The 15,736-nt window shown below is 35.9% G+C and overlaps 1 protein-coding gene and 1 pseudogene across 7 annotated transcripts in view; both read right to left on the bottom strand.

Moving 5' to 3' along the window:
• MACROD2 (mono-ADP ribosylhydrolase 2) overlaps nt 1-15,736 on the bottom strand; it is a 2,068,485-nt gene that overhangs the window by 1,921,516 nt on the left and 131,233 nt on the right. The gene's annotated exons all lie outside the window — the stretch shown is intronic.
• The window catches only part of LOC128932245 (aminoacyl tRNA synthase complex-interacting multifunctional protein 1 pseudogene), a 177,310-nt pseudogene that overhangs the window by 37,380 nt on the left and 124,194 nt on the right, over nt 1-15,736 (bottom strand). The window contains exon 4 of the transcript XR_013535128.1: nt 1-15,736. This exon is cut by the window's left edge and continues 37,380 nt beyond it; it is cut by the window's right edge and continues 22,454 nt beyond it. The product of XR_013535128.1 is annotated as an aminoacyl tRNA synthase complex-interacting multifunctional protein 1 pseudogene (transcript).

Genomic DNA, 15,736 nt, shown 5'->3' with positions numbered 1-15,736 from the left:
TATTTCACTATTGTCACAAATGAAAGAAATTTCCTTCTTTTTAAAGTCTGAATGATATTCCACTGAATATATAAAGCATATTTTCTGTATGCACAGTTGTTTCCATATCTTGGCTATTGTTAATAATGCTGCAATAAACCTGGAAGTACAAATATATTTTCAACATGCTGATTTCATCTCCATCAGATGAGTACCCAGAATTGGGATTGCTGGATTATATGGGAGTTCTATTTTTAATTTCTCAAAGAACCTCCATACTGTTTTCTTTCCATAATGACTGTACCAACATACATTTCCACAAACAATGTATAAAGTTCCCTTTCTCCATATCATCACCAACACTTGTTTTCTTTTGTCTCTTCTTTATAATAGCCATTCTAACAGGTATGCAGTCATATCTCACTGTGATTTTGATTTGCATTTCCCTGATGACTGAGCACCTTGTAATATACCTATTGGCCATCTGTACGTGTCCTTTGGAAAATTTTCTATTCAGGTCCTTTGCCCATCTTTGGTGTTTTGTTTTTGTTTTTACTGAATTGTATAAGTTTCTTATTTTTTCTTTTTAATTTTTTTTTTTTGAGATGGAGTTTTTCTATTGTTGCCCAGGCTGGAGTGCAATGACGCGATCTCGGCTCACTACAACCTCTGCCTCCTGGGTTCAAGTAATTCTCCTGCCTCAGCCTCTCAAGTAGCAGGGATCACAGACATGCACCACCATAAACAGCTAACTTTGTATTGTTAGTAGAGATGGGGTTTCTCCATGTTGGTCAGGCTGGTCTCAAACTCCCAACCTCAAGTGATCCACCTGCCTCTGCTTCCCAATGTGCTGGGATTACAGGGTGAGCCACTGCACCCAGCCAGTTTCTTATTTTTTATATTCCTTATTAGATACATAATTTTTAAATATTTTCTCCAATTCTATAGGTTGCCTTTTCATTTTGCTATTTCCTTGCTTAGCAGAAACCTATTAGTTTAGTGTAGTTTCACTTGTTTTTACTTTTATTGTCTGTGCTTTTGGTGTTATATCCTAAAAATCACTGCCAAAACCAGTGTCATGGAGATTTTTCCCTATGTTATCTTCGAGGCATTTTCAGGTCATATGCTCGACTATTTAACCCATTTTGAGTTGATTGTTACATATGATGTAGGATAAGAATATGATTTCACTTATTTTCATGGTGGATATAAAGTTTTCACAACATCTTTTTTGAAAAAAATTATCCTTTTTCCACTGTGTATTCAGGGTGCCTTTGTCAAATATTAGTTAATCATCTCTAGACCTGCCTTATAAGAAATGCTAAATGCTAAAACTCACTGGATGAAGACCTTTACAGTGTTGCACTTCCATTTAATGAACAGTAAATATATTTCCTTATAAGTCCTCATGACTTTCTTAATAACATTCTATTTTCTTTAGCTTGCTGTATTGTAAGGATACAGTATGTAATACATATAACCTACAAATTATGTGTTAATCGACTGTTTATATTATCCATACAGCTGGAAGTCAACAGTAGGCTATTAGTAGTTACATTTTCAAAGAGCCAAAAGTTATACACACATTCTCAACTGTGTAGAAGGTCTGTGCCCCTAACTCTTGCACTGCTTAAGAGTCAACTACATATTCCATTTTTGTGCTAAGCCTTTGAAATCCAGTGTGTATGTTATACTTAAAGCACATCTGAATTCAGACTAGATATGTTTCAAATGCTCCATAGCCCTATGTGGCTACTGGTTACCAGTGAGCACCAAAAGGTCTAGCTATTCAGTGCTATGTTTTGGGAGTAGAGAATTACTATGATTTGGAAGGAATTCTAGGGGCACATGGAATTTAGGTTGGATCCTGAGAGAATGCTAAGGTTTAGAAAAACAGGGACAGCATTTCTGGAAGAAATAGTATAAAGGAAGATGATAGAAGGTATGCTGGGGTAGACATTTGTTTTTAAAATTAATTATGTGCCTAGTACATAGCAAACACTGAGAAACTCAGCATATAAGACACATAATCCTTACATTGATGGTTCTAAAACTTGAGCATCAGAATCACCTGAAAGACAAAACACAATTTACTGGCGCCCACCGAGCGTTTTTGAAGCAGTAGGTCTGAATTCCATTTCTAACAAATTTCAATGCTACTGCTACTAGTGCTAATGCTACTAGTCCAGGAACCATAAGGGGAGAACCACTGCCTTACATTAACACTTCCTAGCAGATATTATCTCCATTTTGTAGGTAAGAAAGTGAGGCTAAGAAAAACTAAATAATTTACCACAGATTGCATAGAAAATATGTAGCAAGAATGTGATTTAAGTGCAAGTCTGGAATTTACATCTAGGTCTGCCTTGGCCTCCCAAAATGCTGGGATTACAAGTATGAGCCACCATGTCTGGCCAACTCCAGCTTTTTATTCCCCTATGAATTATTCTAAAACTTTTACAATTTTTGTGCTTATATTTAAGTCTATGATGCATTTTGGGTTTATTTTTGCATAATATATCACTTGGAAATTGAAATTTCTGAGTGTCTACTGCTAGTATATAGAAATAGGCTTGACTTTTGTAAATTAATCTTGTATCTAGAGACCTTGCTAAACTCATTTGTTCTAGCAGCATTTTTTGTATAATCCTTAGAATTTTCTACATAGATGATCATGTCATCTGTAGATAAAGACTATTTCACTTACGTCTTTCCACTCTTCCTTTTATATTTTTTTCTCACTTTATTATATTGGCTAGAACCAGCATAATGTTGAATTGAAATGGTGAGCATAGGCATTCTTACATTGTTTCCAATATAAGGGAGAAAACATTCAGTCTTTCATCAAGTTCAATGTTAGTTGAAAGTCTTTCAGAGATATCCCTGGTATAAGAAGGAATTTCCCTTCTAATTTGCATTTATAAAGAGAATGACACAAATTCACTTCAATGATAGAGAATCTTAAGCTCACTTCTAATACTAGATTTCCGAGTTTTTATCATGAGCAGATAGTGAATTTTGTCAACCACTTTTCCTGTATTTATTGAAAGGAATATATGGTTTTTCTTTTTTTAGAGACAGAGTCTTGCTCTGTCACCCAAGCTAGTGTAGTGGTGCCATCAGAGCTCATTGCAGCCATGAGCTCATGGGCTCAAGTGGTCCTCCCACCTCAGCCTCTCCAGTAGCAAACACTACAGGTGCATGTTCCACCATGCTCAGCTAATTTATTATTTTTTTTTAATTGTAGAGACAGGGTCTCCCTGTGTTGCCAGACTGGTCTCGAATTCCTGGCTTCAAGTGATTCTCCTACCTGAACCTCACAAAGCACTGTGACATAGGACCTGGCTGGTTTTTAATTTTAAGCCTGATAAGATGGTTAATTACATTAATTTTTAATTTTTAATCAATCTTAAATTCCTGGGATATTCTCTACTAGATCATGATTTATTATCACTGTTATATATTTCTGTATTTCATATACTAAAATTTTGTAAAGAATGTGTATATCTATGTCCATAACAGATATTGGTATGGAGGTTTCTTAAAATATCTTTGGTATCAGGTTTGAGAAGAATTTATGATGATGCTTATAGATCATATAAATTACAAATCTAATCCATATCTTTCTTGATATAGGAAGAATAAAGATCATGCACAAATATTACCAATTACACAGTAAATGGGAATTTATATTATATACTAATTTTTTTTAAGTTATATAAAACTCTGAAATAATTAAACATAGTTGCTTTTAAAAATCCCCCATATTAAATTGTTCAACTTTGTTGCCATACCAAGAATTTTGCATTTCTAAAATAGTTAATGGAAATAGGTTCATGGTCTTAAATTATAAAGTGATTTCTCTCCTTTTTCAGCATGAAGATAATTTGAAAATCCCTATTCATTGATATGAATGTGTATCATTCTCTTTATAATAAACAAAAGAGGTTAATGCTGATAAGACTAGTTAAATAAAACAATGTATTAGACTCCTATAGGTAGTGAAGAAAAACCAATGCTTTTAAAACAACTGACAGCTGTGGGGAGGTTTGCCCATTGTATTCCTAGAAGTTGAGGCAATAAGCTTTCATAGAAGAGATATCTGAGTGGCACGATAGTATGCAAAATATTTAGATATACAAGAAAGACCTTAAATCATGCCAAAAACTTTTAAATTAGATATGTGCTTATCAAGGTATACATAAGTTGTTCTATCACTTCATTCATATCTCTGTACAAATGTCACCCATTCAGGACTTTTCCTAACCAATCTATCTAAAATGGTACCCCTTTACCATGTTTCATTTTCTTTAATGATACTTATCACTACCTGACATTTTAATATACATTTATTTGCTTATTGAGTATTATCTGTCATTCCCACTGGAATACAAGTCACAGGAGGCAAGCACCTTTACCTAGTTCCTCTATATCCCCACTGCCTAGAACAATGTGGGAAAAATAACATATTCATAAATAGAGATAACTTAATATTCATATTGGAAATGATCATGATTTGTCATCATTGATAACTCACTATACTGTGGTTGAAATCAATATCAAAGGTTGTGATGGCCTAGGTTCCTGATGAGAAATGCAAAATATACAACTAAGATCATTGTGATGGTTAATTTTATGTATCAACTTGACTGGGCCACAAGGTGCCCAGACATTTGGGCCAACATTATTCAGGGTAATGAGGTGGGCCTCATCCAATCAACTGATGTTTTTAATAAAACGAAAAGGCTAACAACGCTCCTCAGCTTATCAACTGCAGATCTTGTAACTAGTCGGCCTCCATAATCATGTGAGCATGTGAGCCAATTCCAAATAATGAATTACACACACACACACACACACACACACACACACACACACACACGTTATGTTTCTCTGGAGGACCCTGACTAACATAGTCATTTAAATTAAATGAAACAAATTTCTGGCCAGGTACAGTGGCTCATGCCTGTAATCCCAACACTTTGGGAAACCCAGGCAGGAGGATCACTTGAAGCCAGGAGTTGGAAACCAGCCTGGGCAACAAAGCAAGACCCCAACTCTACAAATAAAAGTAAAAATAGCCAGGCACAGCAGCATGTGTTTGTAGTCCCAGCTACTCAGTAGGCTGAGCAAAGAGGATTGCTTGAGCCTGGGGACTCAAGGCTGAAGTGAGCCATGACTGAATCACTGCACTCTAGCCTGGGTGCCAGAGTAAAAGCATGTCTCTTGAAAAAAAAGGAAAGAAAAAGAAATAAATGTCTAACTATGAAAGTAAAATATAAATAGAACCCTAAGTAATTAATATGTATTTTGTTATTTTCTGCAAAGAACATTAACCATGAGTTGCTGTTTATATGTGTATCTGAGAAACAAAGCGGCTTGTAAAGTGTTCTATCTCTTAAGGAAAACCGAAGATCTTAAGAAAGAAATATAAAGTCTCTTATATATATTGCAGTCAGCTAAATATATTTCAGTACTTACTTAAAATTAAGGCTGTCAGCAAGGTCAAAGGGGCAAGGCACTGTGGCTCATGCCTGTCTTCTCAGGGTTTTGGGAGGCCAAGACAGGAAACTCGCTAGAGCCCAATAGTTCAAGACCAACCTAGACAACAGAGCAGGACCCTGTCTCAACAAAACAAAACTTTTTAATTAACCAGGCGTGGTGGCACACACCTGTAGTCCTAGCTACTCTGGAGGCTGAGATGGGAGAAACTCTTAAGCCCTAGAGTTCAAGGCTGCAGTGAGCTACATGGTGCCATTATATTCCAGCCTGGGTGACAGAGTGAGATCCTGTCTCTAAAAAAATTTTTTTAATTTAAAAAGTCAAAGGACGTGAAGCACACCATTATCCAAATGTAGTACCCAAATATCTTCAAATATTAAAAAGTAATTTTTGGATTAATGGTCTCTTGGGAGTCTACATGCCTGTGCTCTCCTTCCATTAGTGTGAATACTCAAAAACTAACTGGATTTCAAATGGAACATTTAAATTGACATCTTCTGATGTTATTTCATCCAAATTAGCTTGAGAGAAAGAAATGTTGCAGACAATTGTATCACATCTTGAAAAGCTGCATTTAAATGACGCCTCATAAGCAAATGCCTATTTGACTTACATGATAATACAAACTAATCTAGCTTACTTTGGATAAATGTAGATGGTTCTGCTACTTGATTGACTGTTAATATATAAATGCTATAAAATATGTTTGTTTTAAATAAGAGAAATGAAAAAAATATTTCATTTGAAATGTTTCCACTTAGATTTTAAATGCAAAAGAGTTTTCTCTAGCCAAACTTTAGAAAACAACTCTTTATCCCCTACTCAAGTAAATAGTATACATTTTAAAGAAGTCATTATCCAGTATGAAAACACTTTATAAAACTGCCATAACCTGGGAAACATAGCCCAGGCAACCTGTCTCTACTAAAAAAAAAAAATTGTTTTAATTAGCCAGGTGTGGCGGTACATGCCTGTAGTCCCAGCTATTCAGGAGGCAGGAGGCAGAGGCAGGAAGAGCCCTTGAACCCAAAATTTAAGGCTGCAGTGAGCTATGATTGAGCCACTTCACTCCAGCTTGGACAACAGAGCAAGACCCTGCCTTAAAAAAAAAACACACAATTATTTAAAGTTTCTATATTGACAGATCTTGAAGATAAAATTTAAACAAAACCTGTACTTGAAATAAAATTCATCATTAGGAAGATTCTACTCATCTAAAATTTTCATAATTTATCTAAAAAAATGGCAAATTTATCCCAATTTGTTCTTATTTGAAAGGAGTATCTTCTATTTCACACCAAAAAAACCTGAATGTGAAGCCTTCTGCTCCCAAAATACTGATCAACAAGCCCTGCTTATGGGTTAATTAAGAACTGCTAATATGGTGTATGTGACTTCAGTCCATTAAAATAATGGGAATATGCTTCTATAATAAATTTCCCTATGCTGACAGCAGGTATTTTCTTGGTTTAAGAACAAAAAACATCAAAACATTTTTCCTACTATTCTTGCCACACATATTTTTAATCAATTTTTTTCCTCTGCTAATTAGCGCCATTTATAAGAATGTAAGAAAATCTAACTCTTGGTAGATTTGGGTGACTCACTTTAACTGCGTCCCCATGGTAAGACTCTTATAAGCACAATGACATTGTCTTTCTCAGTTTGATATATTTTATGGACACCGAATTATAGTCATACCTCAAAAATACTGCAGGTTTGGTTCCAGACCACTTTTATAAAACAAATATTGCAACAAAGCAAGTCATGCAAATTTTTTGGATTCCCAGTGCATATAAAATTATGTTTACACTAAACTGTAGTCTATTAAGTGTGCAATGATGTTATGTCTAAAAACACAATGCAAATACCTTAATTTAAAAAATACTTTATTGCCAAAGCATATTAACAATCATCTGAGTCCTCGGCAAGTCATAATTTTTTTGCTGGTGGAGGATCTTGGCTTGATATTGATGGCTGCTGACCAATCAGGGTAGTGGTTGCTGAAACTTGAGTTTGCTACAGTAATCTCTTAACTAAGACAATGACAATTTAAAACATCAATTTACTTCTTTTCATGAAAGATTTCTCTATAATATGCCATGCTATTTAATAGCATTTTACTCAGAGTAGAACTCATATCAAATTTACAGTCAATCCTCTCAAACCCTGCTCTGCTTTGTCAACTAAATTTATGTAATATTCCAAATCCTGTGTTGTCATTTCAACAATATTCATAGCATCCTCACCAGGACTAGATTCTATCTCAAGAAATTACTTTCTTTACTCATCCATAAGAAGCAACTCCTCATCTGTTCAAGTTTTATTGCAAGATTGAAATAATTCTGTCCATCTTTAGACTTTCACTTCTAATTACAATATGGTTGCTATTTCCATGATATCTGCGATGACTTCCTCCACAGAAGTCTTGAACTTGGATGAACCTCAAGGTTAACCACGAGGTTTGGAATCAACTTCTTCCAAATTCCTGTTCATGTTAATATTGTGACCTCCTTCCATGAATTACAAACATTCTTAATGGCATCTAGCATGGTGACTCCTTTCTCTAGAAGCTTTTCAATTGCTTTGTCCAGATTCATCAAAGGAATCACTATCTATGGCAGTTATAGCCTTATGAAATACATTCCTTAGGTAATAAAACTTAAAAGTTTAAATTACTTCTTGGTGTATGGGCTACAGAATAGATGTTGTGTTAACATGACTGCTCTTTGTACATCTCCATCAGAACTGCTGGTTAACTAGGTGCATTGTCAATGAGGAGTAATATTTTCAAAGGAATCTTTTTCTCTGAGCAGTAGATCTCAAGAGTGGGCTTAAAATATTCAGTAAGCCATGCCACAAACTGATATGCTGTCATCCAGGCTTTGTGATTCTCCTCATGGAAAACAGGCAGAGTAGATTTAGCATCAATATTAAGGGCCCTAGGATTCGGTAAATGGTGAATGAGTACTGGCTTCAACTTAAAGTCACCAGCTATATTAGCCCCTACCATGAGTGTCACCCTGTCCTTTGACACTTTGAGCCAAGCATTGACTTCGTCTCTCTAGCTGTGAAAGTCTTAAATGATATCATCTTCTAGTAGAAGGCTATTTCAGGTACACTGAAAATCTGTTGTTTATTGTAGACACCTTCCTCAATTATCTTAGCTAGGTCTTCTGGATAACTTACTTCGGCTTCTACATCAGCACTTGCAGCTTCACCTTGCACTTTTGTGTTATGGACAAAGCTTCTTTTCTTAAACCTCATAATCTGGTAGCCTCAAACGTTCCTCTTTTTTTGGTACAACTGGCAAATATATTCCTTTTTATAAGGTTTTTGCCAATGTATTTCAATAATGAAAGCATTTTGTTTTATTTTATTCCACTGTTGTTCATGGTTTGAACCCTACAAACCTCCTTCCCTTTCAACTTAAAGGAAGCTCCTTTGTATGTAGCCACACACTCATCATAGTATAAAGATGAGATGGGATCTGCTCCCAAATCTTCTTAGGATTTGGTTCCTTGTTGGGCTCTCCAGGGAAAGCATCAAAAGTAAATCTGTCTGCATTAGGAGGGGCCAAGATTTCAATTTTCTCTGGTGAAAAAACACACATGACCACTGCTTGAAATAATACTCCCCTCATCTTTACAGGTTTCAGGTTACAAAGTAAAATCACTATCTGATTTTGCATCTGTTCAAGAAGAACATGATTCTCCAGACCACTAACAACTATTCTTGAGACTATTTCCCCAACCACAATGTCTTCTACATACAAAGAATCTGCATCAGGGTGTTTTCTGACATTTATGATGCCACCAGTTCAAAGATCTACATGGAAAACATCTATTGGCTTAGAGCTGGTGCTTCCTGCTATTGATTGCTATTTTTTCTCCTTCTTCTCTCCTTTCAATTATCTCTTTTGCTTTCTTTTCTTCTCCTGCACATCATTTTATCTCTTCTTTGATACCAGAAGATATGGTTGTTATTGGTATAGATTGTATCACATTTTCAGAAACCATATAATTAGCATGCAGTGGAGTACCAGATGGAAATGGTATTTGCTTCTTCTGTTTTGAATTTCTGCTTGAATTAGCTCTTGTTTCAATTCAATGTCTTCCTTCAGTTTGGCATTTTCTATTCCAAGTTTCCTCTCTTCCCTCAAAGTTGCCTGCAAAATGATTTTCTCCTTAAGTAGAGCAACTTGCTGCTTAAGATATTCAATGATTTGATCCACCTCTGCACCCTTCTGCTCTAGCCTCTTCAGAACAGCATCATTATTTGCCATTTTTGCCAACAGATGGCAGAAAATCATGAAGCAGTGGACAGGGGTTCTGAGGCAGCCTCAGCAAGAAGCAGGTAGGGACAGCCACCTGCACGCTATGGCCCAAATTTTTCTTAGGAAGTTTCCTTACCTCTCTTGGCCTTCACAGTATTAAGAAAGTTAGGGCCTTACAATTAGGCTATGGCATAAGGGAATGTTGTGGCTGATTTGATAATCTATTCAGACCAATAAAACTTTCTCTATATCAGCAACAATGCTGTCTCACTTCCTTATTATTCATGTGTTCACTGGAGTAGCACTTTTAATTTCCTCCAGGAACTTTTCATTTGCATTCACAACTCTGCCAACTGGCACAAGAGGCCTCATTTTCAGCCTCTCGCCTTTTGACATGTTTTCCTCACTATTTAAGCATTTCTAGCTTTTGATTGAAAGTGAGAGATATGTGACTCTTCCTTTCACTTGAACACTTAAAGGCCACTGCAGGGTTATTAATTGGCCTAATTTCAATACTGTTGTGTCTCAGAGAATAAGCAGGCCCAAGGAAAGGAAGAGAGATGGGGGATCAGTCAGTTAATGGAGCAGTCAGAATACACACATTTATAGATAAAATTCACTGTCTTTTATGGGTGCGATTGATGGCACCCCAAAACAGATACAATGGTAACATCAAAGACCACTTGTCACAGGTCACCATAACAGATATAATAATAATGAAAAAGAAATATACACACAATATGTGCCCATAAGAATTAAAAATTTTTAAACTTTTTAATGAAAACTTCTAAATATTACAATTACCAAAATTTGACACAGAGACACAAAGTGCCACACTGTTAGAAAAAAATAGTGCCACAGATCTGCTTAGCACAGGGTCACCACAAACCTTCAATTTGTTTTTAAAAAATTCACACACACACACACACACACACACACACTATGGAACACAATAAAGCAAAGCACAATAAATGAGGTATGCCTACAGGTACCCCCAAAATTCATACATTCAATCTCTAACCCCCATTACCTTAGAATGTGTTTATATTTGGATGGGGCCTTTAAAGATGTAATTAAGTAAAAATCAGGCTGTTAGCGTGGGCCCTGATTCAGTTTGACTGGTGTCCTTATAAAAAGTAGAGATGAGAACATACAGAGACACCAGGGAAGCGCATGCACAGAGAAAAGGACATGTGATGCCACAGCAAAAGGGCAGCCATCTGCAAGCCAAGGAGAAAGACCACAGGAGAAACTAAACCTGCTGATCTGATCTTGGACTTCCACCCTTCAGACTGTGAGAAATAAAGTTTTGTTTTTAATTCACGCCATCTGTTGTGTTTTGTTATGGCAGCTATGGCAAACTAAAACAGAATACATTGGTACATTTCCTTCATATAACACTCAGACTTCTACAATCTCGACATCCTGAAGGGAAAAAAGGGTATAGCAAGTCACCAACTAAAATGTAGCTAAGAGAATATGATAATAAAACAGGATGCTGAGTGTTTCAGAAGTTGGCCATTGGTTTCTAGAAGTTATACTAGTTTAATTCAATGTAATCCAATCCAGTCCAACCCAATCCAATAAAGTGGCTTTCTTTTGAACAACTCCAGGGATTCAAAGACAAATGAAACATGATTTTTACCCTATTTTCCTGCTAGTTTTTTTAAAAGATATATTTAAAAAGAGTTATGCTGTATTCTTGTGAAACTATAGAAAATAGGCCAAATTATTTTCTAATGCATCATTAAATGATAAAAGTATGTTATAAACACTATATGCAAAATGATCCTATTTCATAAATACATACATGCATATATAGTGTGGGTACATGTATTAGACACTGGAAAAATCACAGGAAATGCACATACAAAAATGTTAAAAATTACTCTAAGTGGTACAATTACAGTGATTCTAATTTTTCTTTGTTTTGCTTACCTTTACTGAACATTTTTTGTTTTGGAAAAAAAATTATGAATTATAAAAGTGATCTTACCCCAACAAAGGTAGCCTAAGACTGAAATTATACAAGATTAATCCAAAAAAACTGAAGGGAGCAAATGGCTATCAAGATTTTAGAATCTGACACTAAATTCTGTGAGTTTACTTATTCTTTATTGAGGTAAAAAAAAATTTTTTTTTTTTTTGAGACGGAGTTTCGCTCTTGTTACCCAGGCTGGAGTGCAATGGCACATTCTCGGCTCACCGCAACCTCCGCCTCCTAGGTTCAGGCAATTCTCCTGCCTCAGCCTTCCGAGTAGCTGGGATTACAGGCACGCGCCACCATGCCCAGCTAATTTTTGTATTTTTTTTAGTAGAAATGGGGTTTCACCATGTTAACCAGGATGGTCTCGATCTGTTGACCTCGTGATCCACCCGCCTCGGCCTCCCAAAGTGCTGGGATTACAGGCGTGAGCCACCATGCCCGGCCTGAGGTAAAATTTATATAACATAAAGCTAACCTATTGAAAGTATAAATGAAATCTAGTTTTATTTAGAACATTCAAAATGTTGTGCAACCACCACCTCTATCTAGTTTCAAGACATTTCATCACCCCAAAAGAAAATCTAATATTCAATCAATAGTTAATGAATTCCCTATCCCCTCCTTCTGTCATCCCCTGACTACTACCAATGTGCTTTCTGCCTCCATTATCTATTCTGGATAGTTCATATAAATGAAAGCCTACAATAAGTAACCTTTCGTGTCTGGCTTCTTTCACTCAGAACAATGTTTTTGAGATTCATCCACATTGTAGCATATCTTGGTATTTTATTCCTTTACATAGCTCAATAATATCTCATTGTATGGATAGACCACATTTTGTTTATCCACATTTTGTTCATCAGCAGATGAACATTTGGGTTGTTTCCACTTTTGGGCTATGACAAGAAATGCTGCTATGGATATTCATGTGAAAGTTCTTGTGAAAACACATGTTTTCAATTCTCTTGGGCATTTTTGCTAGGAGTGGAATGGCTGGGTCATTCCATAGTTAAGTATATGTTTAACTTTTTGAGGAATCCCCAAAATGTTTTCTACAAGAGTGGCTCCACCATTTTACATTCCTACCAGCCATGTTTGAGTGTTCCAATTTCTCAACATCCTCTCCAGCCCATTTTATTCCACTCTCACCACCTCCTTTATTTTTATCATAGCCATCCTGGTATCTCATTAATGTTGGTTAGGTTATAACACTCTACATGCATCTGACATTTTGTTTATCCATTCATCAACAGATGAATATTTGGGTTTTTCCACTTTGGGGCTATGACAAAAAATGCTGCTATGGACATTCATGTGAAAGTTCTTGTGAAATCATGTAAAGAATCATGTAAGAAGTGCCTAACAATTGTACCAAGTTCTGTGATGAAATTGTACCAAGTTCTGTGAGAGATAAGGCTAGGGCTATTTTAATTAGTCAACTTAGCCAATGCTAAATTTCGGACACAGGAGGTGAAAGAGGAGCACATTAGCCCATTAAGTCCCTAGTGGATATCTGGTCTTAATGGGTAAGTAGGAGCTCACATGGTATAGTCCCTCTAAAGGTGGCCTACACCATGAGATGAAATAATGAAGTTTCAATTCAATTAGGCATCCAAAAAGAAAAAAAAGAAAAAACAGCTTGACACCAATTTCAAGAAACATTCAATAAAACGTTATATATTGGTCACATTTCCTCAAAAAGAATTTTATGCATGCAATAGTAATCGGATGCAGCTTATACTCAATTTACACAACAGTAGAAATAAATCATCCTTTGAAAGCTGCCATTTGCTTTTTGGATCAAAGAAAACAACGTTCAAGATTTAAAAAATGGAAAAAATTACCACTGGTACTACCATAAACGTCTAATTATTTTCAAAAATTAATCATACATGAAAGAAATAAGAAACAAAGAACTAAAACGCTAGTGGCAGGAGATTGAGATTTTAAAGACCACTAGGGAAAGGTAAGCAACTTCAGGCAACTACTAAGTTGCATCTCTAATAAATTTCAGGGGAATTTTACCACTGCTGATCACAGACTCTTACTCTCTTCACTATTTCCTATTCTTTCTTGATTCCACCCTTCCTTCCCTTGCCTAAGCATTAAACCTGCCAGAAACCACTGACATTCACCAGCCTTTACACTGCACTCAAGGGCCAGAAATGTTACCATTCTGGAACAATGATGATTACCTCTATATTCAGATTTGAGATTTGATTTTCTAAAGCCCACTATTTTAGAAGGTTGCTTTAGGTAGACTGGTATCTAGGGAAGCAGAACTTGATATTTTCTTGTCCAAGGGAGACTAACGATATGCTGCACTGGAATATTTCTTCAGAAGGCCTAGGGGACCAGGTTAAGTATGGAACTAGGCTCTTAGTGGTCTTCCTTACATCTTTACCATGGATGCTGCAGTGCTGATGAAGAAGAGGCTCCTTCAACAAGGAGAGTTTGGGTAGGAGAAAAAGATTATGACCAATGCCACATAGCAGCTGAGAAATAGTTTATTGATATGTCCAGAAATACACAGAGTGACATTGAAGTGATAACTAAGGTCCCAAATGATTTATCAGGAACAAAAACAGGAACTTCAGATTATCAATGATAAACTGACTTTATTTGTATTAATCATTTAAAGTTTTGTGACATTTAGACTATGTTTGGTTAAAATAAGGCCCACAGGTCAGGAATTGAATATTTTCTGATAACCAGATTATACTCATGGCTATGCTTCAAGTACTAAAAATTCTGTATCCTAGTCTCTGCATTTGTTCATGAAACAGGCTAATTTCTCTGTGGTACCATACTACAGAACAAGTTTCATTCTCTTCCCTGATGACAATCTCATCAAAAAACGCTAGTTTGGTGCCAGGCAGGCCTGAATTAAACTACAATGCTGAAGAAGATGCCACAGTCCCTAATCCCAAACATGTATTTCTCACACACTGGAAAGGAGTTTTAGGAGCCAGACAGACACAGATACTGTGTGGATAAGGAGGGTGGTGGTACATCTAACAGCCTCAGGAGTCTAAGATGGGAAAGTCAAGGTGACAAAACTGAAAAGTGAACAGATGGAAGCATTCTATAGTTGTTCAGAACTTCTGCACAAGATACTGCCCATCTATTTATTGTCTCCTATCCAAATACGTACTATTCTCAGAAGCAGAGAGTTTGCCAGAAGGTAATTTTCAAATATTTGTTCTGACACCCCCTTGAGAAGGAACTACTGATCTTATCATGGGGAAAATAGATACCCTTTAATTGGATCCTCTTTGGGAATCTTCTTATTGACCTCCCTCAATGAAATAATCCCAGGTCTTTTATATAAGGAGAAAAGGGTTACAGATTAACTGATGAGGAAAGTAAACTGGGTGAATTAAATAATAGCTAACAGGTATGACGTTTCAGAATGAATACACTGTTCTATAGTTTACCCTAAGTGTTGTATTTTTACAGCTGCTATTTATGAGCATTGACAATGTGCCAGGGATGCAGGCTTTATTTTACTTAGTCCTTACAATGACTCTAAAACTCTTATTGTCTATACTTAAAAGATGAGGAAACAGAAATTTTGAAAGGAGTTAAGTGACTTGCCAAGGAGAGTAAGTAAAAGACGATTCCAATCCAAGCTTCCTGGATTCCATACATATTGGAATAGTTGCAAACATGATATAGTTATGTTCTTTTACCAAACAATGTCTGAAACTAGGCAAGACTAGCAGGTTTACAACCTTCACCAACAATATTGGACTATATTATCCCAAGAAGACCTATGTAATATTATTGATAGCCTAAAAAAGTTTTGATGTTTTTTGTATAGCAGGAAGAAATTAAAGGGGAAAAATGATTCATTTATGTCTCTAAATTAAAAGGAAAATCAACATTAAAACAAGCACTAACTGGGGTAACTTATATCAAACAATTACAGACTTTCAATATAAAAGAGTTAGGCATAAAATTAATAAAGCAATTTAACAACCAAGATGTTT

This window comes from Callithrix jacchus, chromosome 5 (genome assembly GCF_049354715.1).
Source record: "Callithrix jacchus isolate 240 chromosome 5, calJac240_pri, whole genome shotgun sequence".
Lineage (NCBI taxonomy): Eukaryota > Metazoa > Chordata > Mammalia > Primates > Cebidae > Callithrix > Callithrix jacchus.
Note: the sequence above shows the minus strand (reverse complement) of the source record. Positions and strands in the feature narration are given on the sequence as shown.